Here is a 22931-nt window from a genome sequence, read left to right as displayed (position 1 = left end):
CTCAGAGCCATTTGAACCTAGGGGTAGTGCATGAGTAAGTGTAATAATGAACAGGAAAATAGGAACAATGTGGTGAAGGCATTATCGTAGTCGAGATGGACACGATGCCAACACCCACCACAGTAGTACAAGCTTATATGCCAAGTAGCTCCACAGTTGATGGAGAGATTAGAAGCACGTACAATGAGACAAAAGAAATTATTCGTGTTGTTAACAGAGACGACTGTGAAGAGGGACTGGAATTTGGTAGTAGGAAACGGAAGAGAAGGACAACTAATTGGAGAACAAGGGCTGGTGAAAAGGAATGAAAGAGAAAGCCGCTTGGTAGAATTTTACTTAATCCATAATTTAACCATCACTAATATTTGATTTAAAAATGGTGAAAAAAGGTTGAATGCGTGGAAGAGATCGGAAGACACCAGAAGGTTTCAGACTGATAATAGTCGTATAATGGTAAGACAGATTTGGAAACTACGTTACAAACTGCAAAACAGGGGCATATGTGGATTATCACCATAATTTATTGATTACCAGTACAGATTTTTGCGTTGTTTCACTTTTGTAGCAAGGATGGGATATATTCGCCGTTTGTGCTGTATAGTTTGTGCATGCCGAACGTATTTACAAATGCGAAGTACGGCGATAAGTTGTTTCTGTAAGAGTTTTGTAATGGAAACGCTGAGGCTACTTGTAGAGGGTACGGTAGTCTGAGAGTACCAGAGTAAAGAGTTAACTGATTCTCCCTTCGGTTCTTGGTAGGACAACATTATGATGAATGAAAAGCACTATCCTGTAGAATATAAGCAAAAAACACGTAAACTGCGAGTGTATCATTTTAAGGGAGTTTACCAAAATCTAATCACGATTTTACTGGAGTTTTAAGGGAAATTTAATCGCAATAAATTTCAGCTGCACAACTACGACATATGGGTGAGAACTGATTTTTCGAAGCGTTGCGAAATGTTGTGTTGCGCGAGTCATCTGAGTAATAATTAATGTAACGAGAGTGTTTAAACATCAACGTGCCTATAATCCGCTTTCGCGACGCTTTCTTACTTCCGTGTGTTGTATATACCTTAACTGCTGATCGGTACGAGGTGAGTGCATCCTTGAGATGCCAGTACTGACCGAGAAACAAGTAAACATTCCCTCCAGTCACGTCCTCTCTAAGCGCGTAGGCTATGTTATTCCTCCTTCGCTAAAAAAAAAAAAAAAAAAAAAAAAAAAAAAAAAAAAAAAAAAAAAAGACTATATTGTGACAATAATATCGATTGTCATGCGGAAACTTTTCGAGATCTATCATGGAATTTGAACTATCGATAGTAGTTCGCGGGATTAATACTTATAACAATGATCACTGACCAAATATACAGGAGAAACGGGCTGTCAATAATGGAGCGTGGAGGATTAAAAGACATTGCTATAATCTAGGATATACAGGGAAATACGGGAGAGTTTGTCGAAAACGGATCGCCACAAATGGCCACATTCCTTGGGCGCCAAAGTCCCCAGACCTTACATCTTTATATTTTTGCCTGTAGGGATGCTGAAAGGCGAAATCTACAAAGAAAAAGTAAACGCAAGGAATGATTTGGTCGTACTGCCCCCATGAAAGAACGCAAAGACGACTTCAGAAGATTTACACAAGGGGTTTGGAGTGAGTATTGAATTTATAATAGTCAACTTTGAAGTGAAATCGTTTGCTTTTTCATTTACACCTTCTGTGGGTATTTCTTTGGGTTAGAGTCAGAAAGATATATCTCAGTAATCAATAAAAATTGGACACCTGTTATATGTTTTATTCCAATTACTCTATACAGCACTCTATTATCTTAAAACAGGGGTTCCCAACAAAATTTTCTCGAGGACCCCCTCATCGAGCATGATTGGCACCTAGTCATATCACAGTATCAAGTACCTAAAAATCCAAATTAAGAGTCTTTTTATACGTTTTCTATTTTTGGTACTTAGAAAAAACATTGACATATTCATTATTGAAAAAATATTTCAATTTAACCATCATTGTTACTGTTAAATATTTGATTATTGCTCAAAATCTTTGTCTTCAAATCTGGGTTTTAAGTATAACAAATGCATTACCTTCCTCTTCATCTGTATGCCTTTCTCGTTTAAACGAACCACTTTTTAACCAACGGTCCATTTTTAACTATGCGAAATGTAGCTTCCCCAAAAAACAACGTTTTACAAACACTACTGCTTTAATACAGAATATTGAATATGTAAGCAATACGGTCTGTGAAAGCACTGGAAATAAATTAACAATGGCCGATTGTCGTCTGAAATGCGAGTTTCTGTGTAAAGTGACTGTCAGTTGTCAGTTGCAAAGAGGCAGCGCGCGTAGTCTAACGGCATACAGCAGAACTATTTGCATCTATCTAATTCTAGTTTTGCGCTAGAATGTGCTAGTGTCAGTTGGCTCTAGGAAGACGCTAGAAGCAGAAGTTAGCGTTCGCTAAAGCTCTGCTCATGCAGGAAGCGGCCAAAACTAAAAATCTGTTATGGTGCGAAATCTTCTTCTTCTTCTTCTTCTTCGCGGATGGATCACTTAGGACCACGCGTAATCAACATTTATTGGCCTTCCTTTTTGCCCAGTGTTCCTTCATAAACAACGAATGGGCTAGCTTTCGTTGCATAGACCACGTATGTCGGTTAGTTTTTCTCTCTTCTTCCTCAAAACCCCGTGTGTTTGTGATTTTTCTGATTTCATTTCTATCATGTAGATTTGGAGACCCTAATTCTCTCAGGTCTTTTTCCGTCTGTTTGTACCAGTTCGGTCTTGTAGTTTTCTTCTTTAACCTGTTTGAGTCCATTCTTTCTAAGTGCCCCATGAATTGAATTCTTCTCATGCGCATTGTGTATGTTATTTTGGAGATAATTTTATATAATTCTGCATTGGGTTTTGGATAATGCACACAATCTTTAGTTGTTGGTCAGAGGATTTTCCTCATCATTTTACGTTCTTTCACTTCTAATTCCTCTTTTAGTGTTCTGTGTTGAAGGTTTAATGTCTCAGATGCGTAGAGACCTTCGGGTTTAATTACTGTTGTATAGTGTCGTCTTTTGCAGTTCCACGAGAGACTCTTTTTGTTGTAAATGTTTTTTGTTAACTGAAACGCCGTCTCCTTTTTCTGGACTCTTGATCTGACAGATTTCTTTTCATTACAATTTTCTGCAATCCATTCACCTAAATATTTAAATTCTTTTACTCGAGAGATGTAGTTATTACCAATTTTGAGATCAGAAGGTGCATCTTTGATGTCAGTGATAAATTTTGTTTTTTCAAATGAAATTTGTAATCCTATATTTTTGCTGCCTGCTCTGGTAATAATTCTAGCTGTTTCTGTGCATCGGTAATGTCTTGTGCGATCAGTGCCATGTCATCAGCAAATGCTAAATGCGAAATATATTTAATATACTTTTTATTCTAATAGCATCTTGCGGACCCCTCTTGCATAGCTCGCGGACCCCTGCGGGTCCGCTGACCACCTGTTGGGAACCACTGTGACTTAAAATATTTAGCATTCCACCTGAAATACGTTGTATTAAGAAAAGAAACATAAAAGCTAAAGTGCTTACTTCATTATTGTTGCCATCTCTTCCCTGATATTATCTCTTCGCTGATGATGAAGTAGTCTGTCTGCTTAAGGTTAAACCGTCCTGTAAAAACTTTCACATGAGTGATAAGTGTTCCATAATTTACTGTACCCGCTTCTAAATGTCTGTGCCTCTCGTAAATGCCGCCGTTCGCTTCTCGTCTTGTCGTTCACTACACAGAACTCGCACGTTCAGTTACCCGCTTTGAGCCCTCGACAAAACGGCAAACATTTACTGCGGTGACTTGATGTGCGAGGCCTAGTCTGTTTTAAAGGCTGCAGGCAATACGATAGTGACACCTTCGTAACTCTGAAAGTTAGCGCTGACTTTATTACAGCAGAAGCATTCTGCTAAACTGCCGGATCGATGCACACGCTCGTCGTTGCGTCTCTGTGCCACGTGTTGACACGCTGTCGTGAAGTGATCTGGGCGTACTGCCCGTGCGCAGATTTACACGACGGAACGAGTGAAACGGCCGAGCGGCGGACAGGTAATTAGGAGAATCTCTGCTGTCGCCGCTCGCCATCACAGTCGTCGAGGACAGTGGTTGGCTGGTTGGCGGGGGGGGGGGGGGGGGGGGGGGGGACACGAGCGAAAGCGCGCCACCTCAGGTTACGCTACGACTCGTCTGAATGCGTCGCTAGGTGGCGGGGAGAAGCAACAAGAAGACTCGAGATAATACGATGACCTCACGGCAGTCGCGTCGAGTAGCGAGCGCAGATCGGCGAGTCGCGACACGCGCCGAGCTGTCACCAGGTTTGAGCAAAACTTTCTCTCCGCTTTATCGTCTCTTACTGGTCGTGATGTAACTACAAATATGTCACCTAATTATTTCTCGACGCATTGTAGATCTGAATTTTGCTTCAGCTGGTTTTGTATAATTATGCCTGGTTTCTCGCTTAACGTAGATACCGTGAATGTTTCGCACAACTTTCGAGGTATCGAAACGAAGTTTTTGAAAGTGAGAGTACGAAATAAGGTAAGTATTTTCCTACACGGATAACGCTCGTAGAGCTATAATTTTGCGTCTTTAACGAGATGTTATAAGAATTAGATTTTTGTAATGAGTCTATGAACAGTTTGTCGGTATTGAAACCTAACAAGGGAACCTCCCCATCGCACCCCCCTCAGATTTAGTTATAAGTTGGCACAGTGGATAGGCCTTGAAAAACTGAATACAGATCAATCGAGAAAACAGGAAGAAGTTGTATGGAACTATGAAAAAAATAAGCAAAATATACAAACTGAGTAGTCCATGCGCAAGACAAGCAACATCAAGCATAATGTTAGCTCAAGAGCGCCGTGGTCACGTGGTTAGCGTGAGCAGCTGCGGAACGAGAGGTCCTTGGTTCAAGTCTTCCCTCGAGTGAAAACTTTACTTTCTTTATTTTCGCAAAGTCCGTTCGTTCATTGACGTCTCTGTTCACTGTAATAAGTTTAGTGTCTGTGTTTTGCGAACACACCGCAAAACCGTGCGATTAGTAGACGAAAGGACGTGCCTCTCCAATGGGAACCGAAAACATTTGATCGCAAGGTCATAGGTCAGCCGATTCCTCCACAGGAAAACACGTCTGATATATTCTATACGACACTGGTGACGGCATGTGCGTCACATGACGGTAATATGTTGTCGACCCACCTAACTTGTACACTTGGCGAATGGGTAAAAAAATTCTTCTACCTTGCCTCATTTAGGTTTTCTTGTGGATGTGATGAAAATAAAAGATTAAATTTTTGACTCGAGGTAAGACTTGAACCAAGGACCTCACATTCCGCAGCTGCTCACGCTAACCACGGGACTACGGAGCTCCTAACTTTTCACTGTCCTTGATGTTGCCTATGTTGCACATGGACTACTCAGTTTGTATATTTTGCTTATTTTTTTCATAGTTGCACCCAACTTCTTCCTGTTTTCTCGATTGATCTGTGTTCAGTTTTTCAAGGCCTATCCACTGTGCCAACTTATAACTAAATCTGAGGGGGGTGCGATGGGGAGGTTCCCTTGTAAGTAAGGTGACGCGATGCTGTTTGCATAGAAATTTTTCGCAAGAGATGAGAATTGTGGCAACTATAGCGAACAAAAGTGCCATCGAAACACTGTTTCACTTCCATTAGCATGTAAACAGTACCCTTCTAGTAAAATGTATCACTTTTTAAACGAGCGTCATTCCGTTGCACTTTTCCTCCCGAGGTCTTTATAATACTGTTACAAAAGTAAAGATAAACGTTAAAAGGATACAGTGTGAATCCAGTCTCCACCGACAAAATTTCTAAAGTCATCGAGCGATATTTTCTGACCGTTTTTGGTATATCGGCAAGCCACCCTTGCTTAATTGCATTTCTTACCCCCATTAATCCTTGTCTCCGTATTGGACTGAAAGTATCTGCACGAGAATGTAAATGTTTGGAAATTCTGCAGTGATGGTGCTGACCGTTGACAACAGTAACACCCACGTTACTGTTTGCCTTCGCCGCGCGGGATTAGCCGAGCGCTCTAGAGCGCTGCAGTCATGGACTGTGCGGCTGGTCCTGGCGGAGGTTCGAGTCCTCCCTCGGGCACGGGTGTGTGTGTTTGTCCTTAGGATAATTTAGGTTAAGTAGTGTGTAAGCTTAGGGACTGATGACCTTAGCAGTTAAGTCCCATAAGATTTCACACACATTTGAACATTTTTGTTTGCCTCGATACTGCTCAGTTGTGTCTCGGGTTTGTTCGTCCAACACTGTTGAACATCAAGCGTGAAACACACCAGTACGGATAGCTTTACTCATCAAGAGGTGCACCTGATGTATGGATTCACTGAACGTAATGGAAGGGCAGCATAGCGACGGTATGCTGAGCTGATCCCGAAGAGACGACCAGCACGTCACAGTACATGTATATTTACGTGACTGCATATTACACGCCGTTTACTGTTGTGAAAATACTTTCACAGATACAAAGGTAACTGGGGTAACAAATCGACAAAATCATAATCCCCTTATTAATATATAACGAGCCACCGGAGGCCACCGTCCTTTTACACAAAAACATTGAGAAAATGTCACTGAACAGTTTCCGAATTTTTTTGCGGCTGAGTTCGTGTTCACCCTGTATATTTTTTCTTGGTAGATAAAAAAGTTAAAAACATAATACAGTATCAATTTATTACAGGCGAGGAATCACGTTTTGTCGGACATATCACTAACTTAAAAGAATTTTAATAATTTCTCAGTACCGAATCGTCGATCAGTAAATTAACATATTATGTTGGCCGTAACTTTTGTTTAGCTTAATCACCTGGCGACCCAAACGAACTGTTTACACTTCGATAATCACACTGATTCCCTACATTTTGTTACTCGTCATTGACGGTGGCAGCTTAGTGAATTAGATTTAGCTAATTTTAATCTCGATGCGCACGTTTTATAATTCGGCTACTTTCACAGTTAGGGTGCATACAGCAAGAATATATATGTAGTGAGCATTCAGATACGAACGAAATAATTTTGGTCGCCAGTATTCATTCCCTCAAAACTCACGTTAATATGCTACGGCGTAAGGTTTGCCTGTAAGCGCTCTTCATCGTTAGTGCAGAGATCCCGTTCAAAAGTATACTAAAATTTTTGCCTACAATTCACAGGCAAATTGGCACGCCGTGAACACAATCAAGTCCAAATTCAAAAACAAGGTCGTCAATGATCTACAATGCTTAACACTGAAAGCACGTTTATTAGTCACCAACATATGGATGGAACAGAACTGCCTTTTTTGGCGGAGAGTGCTGTTATTTATACAAAGGTCGAATATACTAGAATACGCAATCTTTGCGAACTTAAGACATTCTGAACGTTTCAAAAATGATAAATACTAAATAACTTCTATTCGCTGGCGATAGGGTTTGAACTGACGATCCGAAGTACGCCCACTGGGGACGCCAACCGATACATGACATTGCATACAGCACAACTCGAAATATAGCTTCCTGTCGTGAAGAAACAGCACCCGCTGTTACAGAAGCCTACAGAATACTAGATATAGACTACTGGCCATTAAAATTGCTACACCTAGAAGAAATGCAAGTGATAAACGGGTATTCATTGGACAAATATATTATACTGGAACTGACATGTGATTACATTTTCACGCAATTTGGGTGCATAGATCCTGAGAAATCAGTACCCAGAACAACCACCTCTGGCCGTATTAACGGTCTTGATACGCCTGAGCATTGAGTCAAACAGAGCTTGGATGGCGTGTACAGGTACATCTGCCCATGCAGCTTCAACTCGATACCACAGTTCATCAAAAGTAGTGACTGGCGTATTTTGACGAGCCAGTTGCTCGGCCACCATTGACCAGACGATTTCAATTGGTGAGAGATTTGGAGAATGTGTTGGCCATGGCAGCAGCCGAACATTTTCTGTATCCAGTAAGGCCCGTACAGGACCTGCAACGTGCTGTCGTGCATTATCCTGCTGAAATGTAAGGTTTCGCAGGGATCGAATGGAGGGTAGAGCCACGGGTCGTAACACATCTGAAATGTAACGTCCACTGTTCAAAGTGCCGTCAATGCGAACAAGAGGTGACCGAGACGTGTAACCAATGGCACCCCATATCATCACGCCGGATGACACACCAGGATGGAGATGACTAATACACGCTTCTAATGTGCGTTCACCGCGATGTCGTGAAACACGGATGCGACCATCATGATGCTGTAAACAGAACCTGGATTCATCCGAAAAAATGACGTTTTGCCATTCGTGCACCCAGGTTCGTCGTTGAGTACACCATCGCAGGCGCTCCTGTCCGTGATGCAGCGTCAAGGGTAACGGCAGCCATGGTCTCCGAGCTGATAGTCCGTGCTACTGCAAACGTCGTCGAACTGTTAGTGCAGATGGTTGTTGTCTTGCAAACGTCCCCATCTGTTGACTCAGGGTTCGAGACGTGGCTGCAAGATCCGTTAGAGCCATGCGGATAAGATGTCTGTCATTTCGACTGCAAGTGATACGAGGCCGTTGGGATCCAGCACGGCGTTCCGTATTACCCTCCTGAACCCATCGATTCCATATTCTGCTAACAGTCATTGGATCTCGACCAACGCGAGCAGCAATGTCGCGATACGATAAACCGCGATCGTGATAGGCTACAATGCGACCTTTATCAAACTCGGAAACGTGATGGTACGCATTTCTCCTCCTTAAACGAGGCATCACAACAACGTTTCACCAGGCAACGCCGGTCAACTCTTGTTTGTGTACGAGGAATCGGTTGGAAACTTTCGTCATGCGAACACGTTGTAGGTGTCGCCACCGGCGCCAACCTTGTGTGAATGCTCTGAAAAGCTAATTATTTACGTATCACGGCATCTTCTTCCTGTCGGTTAAATTTCGCGTCTGTAGCACGTCATCTTCGTGGTGTAGCAATTTTAATGGCCAGTAGTGTACATGCAATGTCACGACAGGCAGTATTGGATCCCATTCTCTCTGGTAGACATCAACAATCCTCGAGACCACACTTTCCAATGTCTTATTAAAGTTTTCTGTGAGGCCATTAAGTGAGGGCGACAGGCAGTTCCCACTCTGTGGATGATGTCGCTACATGAAATTGCCTCTGATACTAGTCTCGACTGAATATCTTTTCCAAGAGCAGAGATTATCGTGCAGACTGATTTATGCTTCAAAATTATATATTCTACAAGGAACCTTAGAATACTGAAGCCTCAGTGTCCATCCCGCCAGTCGACAAAGCTTGTCCTTCGGGTAATTCACCCAGCATACAGAATGGTAGTCATCACAACAGCGAATGTTTTGCCAAATAAACACTGTCGGGATTTGTTGATGGCCCAAACAATTGCAAGGCACTCTTTATTAGTTTCAGAGTATGGCTGCCACTATATCGGCCCTTATGTGATTTTGTCTGGCTCTAAAACGTCGGCTCCCTGAGAATGTGTATTAACTGGATTGTGGACCAGGGTTCGTAATTCTGTCTTAAGAGCGATTATTGTTAATTTTAAAGTTCTGACATATATACGGTGTGTGTGCTTCAGTAATATTGTAATGTAATTTTTATATTCTGGCTGTATATGGCACTGTACGTACCTCTCGGCGTAAGCGCCACCTGCCTTTTTGATGTATAACTACATTAATGATACTAAGGCTCCCATACTGATATAACGGGAGTGTTAAACGCTTTTTTTCTTTTTATTGTTACTTTATCTAAGGACGCTATTAATACTGATAATTTACACGTTGCTTTTATACGCCAATCGGCACATGGTTCGCGCCATGAGCGCCACCTGCCCTGGCCGCAGAGTAACTACGCTGGCCGATTACACTCAGTCGCTTGTGAGCTCTGCAACATCCATGTACTAATTTATATTTACATGACAAACCCTATTTTTAGGGCTATATTTTAATTTGGACAAATGGATCTATGCAGACATTTGTAAAAACGGCGATCATACATCAGTCCATACTAATGTAAAATTGTAAGTACCAGGCGTCCTTCTCATATTTTTGTTATACAAGAGCTCTCTAATATGTGTTAAAATCTATTCTTGTCTTAAGTTTCATACCTTTTAATGTAAGCTATGATGTTCATTGTCCTTAGGCCACCTTCTGAAGAAGACAAATTTAAATTTGTTGAAACCTAGGTAAAGATTTCTTTATCCATTGCAACTGGTCGGCTGTTTATAATTTTATTATGTTGCGGAATCTGCACAAGAATTGCACCTACCCCATAACCACTAACGTTTGTGTGAAGCTCTGTCTCGGCATTCTCGTTATACGATACTAGGACTGGGGCAGATGTTAACGCCACCTAGAGCGCAAGGAAAGATCACTTTTGCACGTCGATCCACGAAAATTTGGTGTTTCTCGCAATAGCTTTTCCAAGGAAAGTGCCTTGTTAATCGCTGATACTACAAGCACACTCTGACGAAACTCCTCAATTGTAAATGTGCTAAAAAGTCTGAAAATCTGTGACTACCCTTGTTTTATCTGGATCATGACGGTCTCCCTCGCCATTAACGAGGCTTTTTATTTCTTTATTGAGAAAGAGGCACTTTTTTGAATTCAGGTGGAGACCTGTAGGCTGAAAACACTTCAAAACGATTGTCAGGCAGCTTATATGTTCTTCAACTGTCCTTGAAGAAACGCCAGAATCATTCAGGTAGCAATAACACATCGCTCGTTTAATGTGTCGAAGTCGGTTGTTAATTATACACTCCAAGCTGGCTGGAGTGTTACGTAATTCAAACGGCTTAGCTTTGAACTCATAGAGGCCCTCAAGAGCTATGAAGGCAGTCTTCTCCTGGTTAGTCTCCTCACCTCGACTTGCCGGTAGTCTGTCTGCATGTCCAGAGTCAAGAAGTATTTGACCGCTTTCAACTAATGTAGGACGTCATCAGTGACCATCAACGAATAGATATCTTTTTTATTTATTTTGTTCAATCGTCGGTAGTCGACACAAAACGCCATGTGTTGTACTTCTTCGCGACAAGGACCACACGAGAGGACCAAGGATTCTCTGAATGTTCAATGATGTCATCTTACAACATCTTGATAATTTTTATTTATGGACCGTCTGACAGCAACTGAATAAAACACAATTTTAGTGCCATACGCGTTTCGCCTTTATTTTCTGCAAGGCATCATCAGTGGCCTGGAATATGTACATGTGTTAGCTATTTTATTTACATTTTTGTAACTGTGCCTATAGGTTATAAACAGTTCTGGTGGTTGGTATTTCCTATTAAGTAGTAATGTTTTGAACTGTACTTACAGGTTGCGTAGACAGTTTCTTACATATTACGCTCCTGTTGCATTTTTGGTGTTGTTCTTCTTCCTATGAACGCCAATTTGCTGTTTTTTCCACATTCCACAGCACTATGCACTGAACGCTTGTTTCAATGCAATGTTTTGGTTTCTGTTGCCGACTGTCAAATGTTTTTGCCAAAGATCGAATATTACTGCCAAACTTATGAGTGTAACTTTTGAAGTATCTGTGGTCTGTTCGTGTACGCATTTGTGTGTGCGTTTGTGTATGTGTGTGTGTGTGTGTGTGTGTGTGTGTGTGTGTGTGTGTGAGTATGAGTGTTTTTTGGTGTGGTATTAATTTTATTTTATTTTATTTATTTATTTATTTTTGTTTTCTGTCCCGTGTATGTGTGTGTGTTTTATTCAGTTGCTGTCAGACGGTCCATAAATAAAAATTATCAATATACCGTAATATTACACGCAACTGAGGAAGACAGGACTACAAAAGTTGAAGATTACAACATCTTCTTCACTTTCACCTGGATTCAGAATGAGATTTTCATTCTGCAGCGGAGTGTGCGCTGATATGAAACTTCCTGGAAGATTAAAACTGTGTGCCGGACCGAGACCCGAACTCGGGACCTTTGCCTTTCGCGTGCAAGTGCTCTACCAACTGAGCTACCCAAGCACGACTCACGCCACGTCCTCACAGCTGTACTTCCGCCATTACCTTGTCTCCTACCTTCCAAACTTTATAGAAGCTCTCCTGCGAACCTTGCAGAACTAGCACTCCTGAAAGAAAGGATATTGCGGAGAAATGGCTTAGCCACAAGTTTGGAAGGTAGGAGACGAGGTACTGGCGGAAGTAAAGCTGTGAGGCCGGGGCGTGAGTCGTGCTTGGGTAGCTCAGTTGCTACGCCGGCACGGTAACTCAGCGTGTTCGGTCAGAGGGTTAACTGCTCTCTGCAATAAAAAAACGGAGTTAATGGATCAACGACCAACTGAACCGGGTGTCTTGCGAAGTCGGCCCCGAGCAGACGCAAAGAACAAAAACGAACAAAATGAGATTATAAAAAAAAAAAAAGTTGGTAGAGCACTTGCCCGCGAAAGGCAAAGGTCCCGAGTTCGAGTCTCGGTCCGGCACACAGTTTTAATCTGCCTGGAAGTTTCACCTGGATTATTTGTCGTGCAGCTGCCAATACCCTATACGAACGCTGGCTAATTGTTGGATGTTCCGCATGTTATACCATGGGCCTCTTGATCTATCTGTTCTCTGCTCTAGATTTGAAAGCATACAAAAACTGGTATAGAATAGCTATCACTTGTCGACGTTATTCCTCGATCAGGCCATATACTATTGCCAGTTTTACAAAATGTATTACATTGTGCTGTCTGTGATAATAATATCGGTTTCGGTATTAAACCATATTCAACGGCAGCTGTGGTTGAAGATGGTTCAAGACCGAAGCCGGTAGCAGAATAAATATTATTATCACAGAACAATGTAATGCATCTTGTAAAATTCGTACATGCTGTTGACCAACGCGCAAAGACGACGTTCTGTTGACAGTTTGGTAGTAGTTTCCTCCACTGCATCGTCTGTAGTGTTAGATGAGCTCAGTTCTTCGTCAATGCACTAAGCTGTTCATCTTGGACTGGTTCAGCTGTTCCTCCACACATACCTATAAGGATAGCTCAGTTGGTACGCCGGCACGGTAACTCAGCGTGTTCGGTCAGAGGGTTAACTGCTCTCTGCAATAAAAAAACGGAGTTAATGGATCAACGACCAACTGAACCGGGTGTCTTGCGAAGTCGGCCCCGAGCAGACGCAAAGAACAAAAAACGACTAGTATTTGTAGGACGGCGGCCGGCTTATCGTGCTGCTCATGACAATTAGTGATTTAAAATTCTCCTTCACCACTTGCAAAGCTTATGATCGTTGCTTCCATGTAGACTTGTGTTGCTGGACTGAGTAGCTTTCTGCACTCGACAAGAGCTTCGCAATTTAACTGAGAACCCAGACGGACGACTGGAACTTGTCACGTCGATGACGGCGGTATAACAAAGTCTTCAATGGCAAACAACTGACCAGAGCAATATTTGTTTGTATGCTTCTTGGAACGACTTCATCGATCTGGGACTCTGATCTCCCACTGTCTATGACTGCTTGTAATGCCTGCTAGTCGTCCCCATCCGAGAACAACATTATGACTACGTTATGTCAAAACGACAAGATCAAATTGCCGTGTTGTCAAGGATAATTACTCTTGCAATACATGTTGCTGTCGACTGCACGTATGTCTCACTTGCGACCATCCCCAACATCGCTTTCGTATCAAGGAATATAATCCTGAAACTTCCTGGCAGATTAAAACTGTGTGCCGGACCGAGATTCGAACTCGCCTTTCGCGAAAGGCAAAGGTCCCGAGTTAGAGTCTCGGTCCGGCACACAGTTTTAATCTGCCAGGGTTTCATATCAGCGCACAATCCGCTGCAGAGTGAAAATCTCATTCTGGAATATACTCTTCTTTAGCTGGCGACGATAAAAGCTACACTATACTGCATGCAGAGCATCTTTCGGAAATATTAACAATTTGCATTCGATACCTGCAGAATAAACGCAAATGCATTTCACTTGTTTTCAAGTGCACAACTCAGATGCCCCCATTTCCCATTTTCCTTTATTGAAAAAGAAGGGAGAGACACACCTGTTTCTTAGATTCTACATTGCTCGTTCTCTTATTGCTGAGTCTCTATTTTAATAAAATATGTTGCGATGGCATTGCCAAACGGCTGCCTAGTATGCCAAAATGAAAAATGCCATATAATACCTCGAATTTGGAACTGTAACCTGCAGCAGATTATCGCAATTTGAAATATTTTTAGGGACCAAAATATTCGGACTTCTTTCAGGTACCATCAGGTACCATCGTTCATTGTTAAGAAAACTAATACCTGAATTATCAACGTATCAAATACTAGTAACGTCCAACGTCCATTCACATACTTGCTTACTACGAGTCCTCTACTTCCACAAAAGGTTCGGACCCTGTTGCGCATTCGCATTGAAATTATCAAGGCAGTCATTGCTAACACACACACACACACACACACACACACACACACACACACACACACACACACACACACACACACACACATATATATATATATATATATATATATATATATATATATATATATATATATATATATATTCCTTTCTAGGGGTCATTGTCCCGCGTCACGCGGGGTCGGCCGTGTTACTATTGAAGTGGCAGTGGTAGTTGTAGAGCGTGACCGGATGCCCTTCCTGCCGCCACCCTGAACCCCCCCCCCCCCCCCCCCCCCGGGATAGAATAAGCCATGGAATAGCGCGAACGTTTTTCAAATGAAGAGGAACGTGGGGATCAGTCCGGTATTCACCTAGTGGGATGTGGAAAATCGCCTAAAAGCCACATCCAGACTGGCCCTCGGCGTTAATACGCCAGGTGGATTCGATCTGGGGCCGGCGCACCTACCCGAGTCCAGGAAGCAATGCATTAGTACTTTCGGCTACCCTGGCAGGTGTATATATATAGAAAAGTTAGATTTAAGTCATTTACAAAACCTTTGTGATCGAATCTCATTTTGTATAATGCATTAAATATAAGTGCAGTTACTGTTATTAATCAATTAATCATTCGCTCAGTCATGCAGTACAACAAAATTTTGTCAGACACTTATAGTGCCATAATTTAGGGGTCACTGAGGGTGGCAACAATGCGAAACAGAGAACAACTGATATTGTTTCGACTGGCGTCGACTTTTAACGACTAGTATTTGTAGGACGGCGGCCGGATTATCGTGCCCTTACCATAGTCTTTTGGGGGCTTATAACATACTAATTTATATAGGTTAACGATTAATAATAAGTTCGATGCGTATGCAGCTCGAGGTGTTGCCCAACTTTTAGCTCTTGAGCAAGAAAGTTTGACGGCCACTACCACAGAGAGTTACGGTCGTACTGAATTTTCAGAATTAAGAGAGATCTCTCTTCATCAGGCAAGATAGATGGTAAAAGCGATTTGTTGCTTGAAAATGTGTATGTTCTGAGTTTCAATATACACTCCTGGAAATTGAAATAAGAACACCGTGAATTCATTGTCCCAGGAAGGGGAAACTTTATTGACACATTCCTGGGGTCAGATACATCACATGATCACACTGACAGAACCATAGGCACATAGACACAGGCAACAGAGCATGCACAATGTCGGCACTAGTACAGTGTATATCCACCTTTCGCAGCAATGCAGGCTGCTATTCTCCCATGGAGACGATCGTAGAGATGCTGGATGTAGTCCTGTGGAACGGCTTGCCATGCCATTTCCACGTGGCGCCTCAGTTGGACCAGCGTTCGTGCTGGACGTGCAGACCGCGTGAGACGACGCTTCATCCAGTCCCAAACATGCTCAATGGGGGACAGATCCGGAGATCTTGCTGGCCAGGGTAGTTGACTTACACCTTCTAGAGCACGTTGGGTGGCACGGGATACATGCGGACGTGCATTGTCCTGTTGGAACAGCAAGTTCCCTTGCCGGTCTAGGAATGGTAGAACGATGGGTTCGATGACGGTTTGGATGTACCGTGCACTATTCAGCGTGCCCTCGACGATCACCAGTGGTGTACGGCCAGTGTAGGAGATCGCTCCCCACACCATGATGCCGGGTGTTGGCCCTGTGTGCCTCGGTCGTATGCAGTCCTGATTGTGGCACTCACCTGCACGGCGCCAAACACGCATACGACCATCATTGGCACCAAGGCAGAAGCGACTCTCATCGCTGAAGACGACACGTGTCCATTCGTCCCTCCATTCACGGCTGTCGCGACACCACTGGAGGCGGGCTGCACGATGTTGGGGCGTGAGCGGAAGACGGCCTAACGGTGTGCGGGACCGTAGCCCAGCTTCATGGAGACGGTTGCGAATGGTCCTCGCCGATACCCCAGGAGCAACAGTGTCCCTAATTTGCTGGGAAGTGGCGGTGCGGTCCCCTACGGCACTGCCTAGGATCCTACGGTCTTGGCGTGCATCCGTGCGTCGCTGCGGTCCGGTCCCAGGTCGATGGGCACGTGCACCTTCCGCCGACCACTGGCGACAACATCGATGTAGTGTGGAGACCTCACGCCCCACGTGTTGAGCAATTCGGCGGTACGTCCACCCGGCCTCCCGCATGCCCACTATACGCCCTCGCTCAAAGTCCGTCAACTGCACACACGGTTCACGTCCACGCTGTCGCGGCATGCTACCAGTGTTAAAGACTGCGATGGAGCTCCGTATGCCACGGCAAACTGGCTGACACTGACGGCGGCGGTGCACAAATGCTGCGCAGCTAGCGCCATTCGACGGCCAACACCGCGGTTCCTGGTGTGTCCGCTGTGCCGTGCGTGTGATCATTGCTTGTACAGCCCTCTCGCAGTGTCCGGAGCAAGTATGGTGGGTCTGACACACCGGTGTCAATGTGTTCTTTTTTCCATTTCCAGGAGTGTACAATTAATGATGTTTATATTTCTGTTATATGAGACTGAGTATAAAATATACTCTCCATAATAGTTAAAAACCAAAATACTATTCTAGCTTTGTTAATTTGGAATCATTATTTATATATGTAACATACTGAATAAAGTACTGTATTAGGTGTCCCTGTTGTTGTTGTGGTCTTCAGTCCTGAGACTGGTTTGATGCAGCTCTCCATGCTACTCTATCCTGTGCAAGCTTCTTCATCTCCCAGTACCTACTGCAGCCTACATCCTTCTGAATCTGCTTAGTGTATTCATCTCTTGGTCTCCCTCTACGATTTTTACGCCCCACGCTGCCCTCCAATACTAAATTGGTGATCCCTCGATATCTCAGAACATGTCCTACCAACCGATTCCTTCTTCTAGTCAAATTGTGCCACAAGCTCCTCTTCTCCCCAATTATATTCAATTCCTTCTCATTAGTTATGTGATCTACCCATCTAATCTTCAGCATTCTTCTGTAGCACAACATTTCGAAAGCTTCTATTCTCTTCTTGTCCAAACTATTTATCGTCCACGTTTCACTTCCATACATGGCTACACTCCATACAAATACTTTAAGAAACGACTTCCTGACATTTAAATCTATACTCGATGTTAACAAATTTATCTTCTTCAGAAACGCTTTCCTTGCCATTGCCGGTCTACATTTTATATCCTCTCTACTTCGAACATCATCAGTTATTTTGCTCCGCAAATAGCAAAACTCCTTTACTACTTTAAGTGTCTCATTTCCTAATCTAATTCCCTCAGCATCACCCGACTTAATTCGACTACATTCCAGTGTACATTTCAGTAGATGTCCCTACTGAAAATAAACTTTTTCTAGAGACATTTTTAACTTCAGTCATACAGTTTCATTAGTTAACCTTATTGCAATCAGTAGATTCTCAGCAAGAGAAATAGTAAGTGGAAAAACTGTGTCTTGATTTGTTAGAGTGGCTGATACTGGAAACCTTCTGGACTCATTTGATAGGCTTCGTGGAATTTGTGTTCACGTTGAGACAGCTCACGAAAAACCACAGCCGAACAATGATATTTATACCATTGCACGGGTGCACACATTACTTCGTTTTCTTTTTCAGTTTACTGAGCTTTAAATACTGGTAATCCACATAACGTCCTCTTGAGAAGAGAGTTCGTAATTGCAATTGAGGCAGAAATCTGATTCGTCCTCTCTTGTAGCTTGTCGTATCAACCCAGTGTCACAACCAAAAAAGTCGTGTTGCACGACCTTTATTGTAACGTGTCATACACCATCTCAGTAGTCAGCCCGTTGCTTCCGGGCTGAATACGCCGGGCATAGAGGTGGATGGACTAGTACTTTCTATCGGATCCATTTCTGTTTATTATGTCCGGAGGCGGTTGCTGATCCCTGCTGCTGGCGCTTCACAATACTTTCACTATGGTGGACAGACCTTAAGTGACGGAATTCACACAAACGGCATGATATAATAGGGCCGAGGGGGAAGGGGGAGGTGATATCCCGCCACTTTATTGTCTTCTTATTGACCAAGGGGTGGTAGGGGAAGAGGTGGAGGGTGAACTTGCCTTGGATCAATGTCTGGGCCGGAACTTCAAAGATGCTACTCCACGCGGGTGTAAAATGAATCTGCGCAACGGAAAATACTCAACGCGAAAATGAAGATTTGGCCCTGTTTGACTGCCCCCTGAAGCAAATCTTACCATCTCTTAATGGTGATATTAATTTCTCATTCTTGCTCTTTAACATATAAATTACAACATAGACATAAATGAATGATTAAGGGAACTAATAACTACTAAATGATGAATGTTATTTATGCTTATTCATTTATTGTAGATTAAAACCCCTTTATACAATTACAGACGTTTATACATCAATGAGCAATGGACCTAAAGAGATACAAATGGATTTACTAACTGAAATGATAGATCAATTGCCCAAATCTGCCCCTTTTTATGGCTACGGCATCTAATATAAATAACGCGAGATGACTGACATCACCTACGTACCAAACACTAGGAAACTCGACTTTCAGAGATGATCTACAGTGGTGTGAAACCTCAGTGGAAATAAAATTTACGTGATCATAGCTGTTTATCTTTATAACCCTAATAAACCAAAGCAATTAGCAATATCACAGTATGTACTGCGACCGGTGCGTCGGAGTGATGGTTCTCGTACACGTCTGCGACGATGGAAGGACCCCGGCCACAAAATAAAGCTCTTTCAAACACTAGGACGATAGAAGGCGGCCCTCCGACTATTATAACCTAATACTGTCTTCTCCTCTCTGTGTTCTACAGACAAGGAACGCGAACTCACAGCTACAAGGCCGGAATTCAGATAACGTCTCTACGTGAATGTAGACAGAAGAAGTACTCTCAATCACTGAACGCTGCGTACCCAACGACGACTCCCTAGCCGGAGGCGAAGTCCAGAATCGTATAAGTTCGCATCAGTACAGTGCCTAGCCGTTCTAACTATAAAATCTCCTGAGAGCAAAGAAAGCAAGTCCGTCAGTACCCACCAAAGCTGATACTGAGCGACCGTCAAACCCGGGCCCTCAAAACGGAAGAATTCTTCTCTCCGCCGTTAGCTTCCCAGTAAAACTTGGTTCCCCTCCCTCGTAACTCAGAAGACGAATGATATCTTCGAAACCACAGAATATTCTCCCTCTCTACAGATTCTTCCGAACGCCAACCAACCATATTTTAGTCTTTTGTCGCCAGCGCGGAAAGTTTGCGAGTAAAATACCTATACTCATGCAATGGTACGCTTCTCACAGTAAAAATCCTCGGAAGTAACCCAGCCTGCGATTTCCGAGGGCTGCGCGGGATTAGCCGAGCCAGCGCGGAAAGTTTGTGAGGAAAATACCTATATACTCATGCAATGGTACGCTTCTCAGAGTAAAAATCCTCGGAAATAACCCAGCCTGCGATTTCCGAGGGCCGCGCGGGATTAGCCGAGCGGTCTATGGCGCTGCAGTCATGGACTGTACGGCTGGTCCTGACGGAGGTTCGAGTCCTCCTTCGGGCATGGGTGTGTGTGTTTGTCCGTAGGATAATTTAGGTTAAGTAGTGTGTAAGCTTAGGGACTGATGACCTTAGCAGTTAAGTCCCATAAGAGTTCACACACATTTGAACGCTTCCTCGTTCCTCTCTGCTGCGTCCAAGATTTTCAGGGTTTCCGAAGTATTATCCGGTTATCCTTCAGGCCCCCGCTACAATACCGGCGACTGCCGCTGTACTGTGCTTCCGCGCTCAGGTGCCCAGACTTTCCGTCTTGGCACTTCCTGTGTGAAGCAGGACCAACACACCTGTGCGGGCTTTTCCACCCAGGGCTTGAGTTATGCCTGGCGTTTCATTTCCACTGGCGTTCCAACCTCTACTAGTATAGGCAATCATTCATTTCGCCGTTTTCATAATAAAGACACTCGGTCACCTTTCATGCGATAAGCGTTAACAATTATATACAAGGTGTATGTGACAATTACAGTCTTCTTTAAATATTCGTATATACGACGTACAAGCTATCAATGATACCTAATTCCGGTTGTAAATCACGGCTAAGTACACTACTGGCCATTGACATCGCTACACCACGAAGATGACGTGCTACAGACGCGAAATTTAACCGTCAGGAAGAAGATGCTGTGATATGCAAATGATAAGCTTTTCAGAGCATTCACACAAGGTTGGCGCCGGTGGCGACACCTACAACGTGCTGACATGAGGAAAGTTTCCAACCGATTTCTCATACACGAACAGCAGTTGACCGGCGTTGCCTGGTGAAACGTTGCTGTGATGCCTCGTGAAAGGAGGAGAAATGCGTACCATCACGTTTCCGACGTTTCGCCTATCGCGATTGCGGTTTATCGTATCGCGACATTGCTGCTCGCGTTCGTCGAGATGCAATGACTGTTAGCAGAATATGGAATCGGTGGGTTGAGGAGGGTAATACGGGACGCCGTGCTGGATCCCAACGGCCTCGTGTCACTAGCAGTCGAGGTGACACGCATCTTATCCGCATGGCTGTAACGTATCGTGCAGCCACGTCTCGATCCCTGAGTCAACAGATGGGAAGGTTTGCAAGACAACAACCATCTGCACGAACAGTTCGACGACGTTTGCAGCAGCATGGACTATCAGCTCAGAGACCATGACTTCGGTTACCCTTGACGCTGCATGACAGACAGGAGCACTTGCGATGGTGTACTCAGCGACGAACCTGAGTGCATGAACGGCAAAACGTCATTTTTTCGGATGAATCCAGGTTCTGTTTACAGCATCATGATGGTCGCATCCGTGTTTGGCGACATCGCGGTGAACGCACATTGGAAGCGCGTATTCGTCATCGCCATACTGGCGTATCACCCGGCGTGATGTTATGGGGTGCCATTGGTTACACGTCTCGGTTACCTCTTGTTCGCATTGACGGCACTTTGAACAGTGGACGTTACATTCCAGATGTGTTACGACCTGTGGCTCTACCCTTCATTCGATCCCTGCCAAACCCTACATTTGAGCAGGATAATGCACGACCGCATGTTGCATGTCCTGTACGGGCATTTCTGGATACAGAAAATGTTCGACTGCTGCCCTGGCCAGCACATTCTCCAGATCTCTCACCAATTGAAAACGTGTGGTCAGTGGTTGCCGAGCAACTGGCTCGTCACAATACGCTACTAGTCACTACTCTTGATGAACTGTGGTATCGTGTTGAAGCTGCATGGTCAACTGTACCTGTACACGCTATCCAAACTGTGTTTGACTCAATGCCTAGGCGTATCAAAGCCGTTATTACGGCCAGAGTTTGTTGTTCTGGGTACTGATTTCTCAGGATCTATACACTCAAATTTCGTAAAAATGTAATCACATGTCAGTTCTAGTGTAATATATTTGTCCAATGAATACCCGTTTATCATGTGCATTTCTTCTTGGTGTAGCAATTTTAGTGGACAGTAGTGTAGATGAGTGCTTGTAAGGTGCGAAATTATAGCCACTTTACAAACTCTCATACTGGGTGGGGAACCTTTATTTTCCAACCATTTTTGTGTCACAAAATTGCCCTGAGGGCGTAGGAGGACGTTTCGCACGTATCACGCTACATCTGACCTTGAATGTATCACACGCAGTTGCCCCAGACGTGTGAACGGCATATCAGTTAACACAGTGACCTTGAATTTTTCTCCATAACCGGCACTTGTATCCTACTAAGTTACAACATTTGTCGACCAGCTTGCCTCAGAAGAGGATACACAGCTTTGTGACACTCATCCCATCTGACTGAGTGAATGCATCCAGGCCACAGGAGGTGCTACGGCAGACTGATATGACGGCTCATGCTGCTAAGTTTCTTTAAAATTTTACTCGATAATGTAATCACTGAAATAACATCACATACCGTCTCAACCCGTGACGTTCCAGTTCGTTTCCTCCTCCTCTTCTGGGTGTTTCACTTTTCATGTCAGACAGTGCATTACGAATTATGACATTATGAATTACCTCGAAGGTAACGGTCTATTGACACACAGTCAACATCGGTTTAGAAAACATCGTTGCTGTGAAACAGAACTAGCTCTTTATTCACATGAAGTGCTGAGTGCTATTGACAAGGGATTTCAGATCGATTTCGTATTCCTGGATTTCCGGAAGGCTCTTGACACTGTACCACACAAGCGGCTCGTAGTAAAATAGCATGCTTATGGAATATCGTCTCAGTTATGTGACTGGATTTGCGATTTCCTGTCAGAGAGGTCACAGTTCGTAGTAACTGACGGAAAGTCATCGCGTAAAACAGAAGTGATTTCAGGCGTTCCCCAAGGTAGTGTTATAGGCCCTAAGCTGTTCCTTATCTATATAAACGATTTGGGATACAATCTGAGCAGCCGTCTTCGGTTGTTTGCAGATGACGCTGTCGTTTATCGACTAATAAAGTCATCAGAAGATCAAAACACACTGCAAAACGTTTTATAAAAAAATCTGAATGGTGCATAAAGTGGCAGTTGACCCTAAATAACGAAAAGTGTGAG

The 22931-nt window shown here is 43.6% G+C and overlaps 1 long non-coding RNA gene across 1 annotated transcript in view; it reads left to right on the top strand.

Moving 5' to 3' along the window:
• The first annotated feature begins 4321 nt into the window (after positions 1-4321).
• The window catches only part of LOC126249552 (uncharacterized), a 447450-nt gene continuing 428840 nt past the window's right edge, over positions 4322-22931 (top strand). The window contains exon 1 of the long non-coding RNA XR_007545611.1: positions 4322-4371. This is a non-coding gene — a long non-coding RNA (uncharacterized LOC126249552). The remainder of the gene's footprint in view (positions 4372-22931) is intronic.

This window comes from Schistocerca nitens, chromosome 3 (assembly GCF_023898315.1).
Source record: "Schistocerca nitens isolate TAMUIC-IGC-003100 chromosome 3, iqSchNite1.1, whole genome shotgun sequence".
In the NCBI taxonomy this organism is placed as follows: Eukaryota; Metazoa; Arthropoda; class Insecta; order Orthoptera; family Acrididae; genus Schistocerca; species Schistocerca nitens.
Note: the sequence above shows the minus strand (reverse complement) of the source record. Positions and strands in the feature narration are given on the sequence as shown.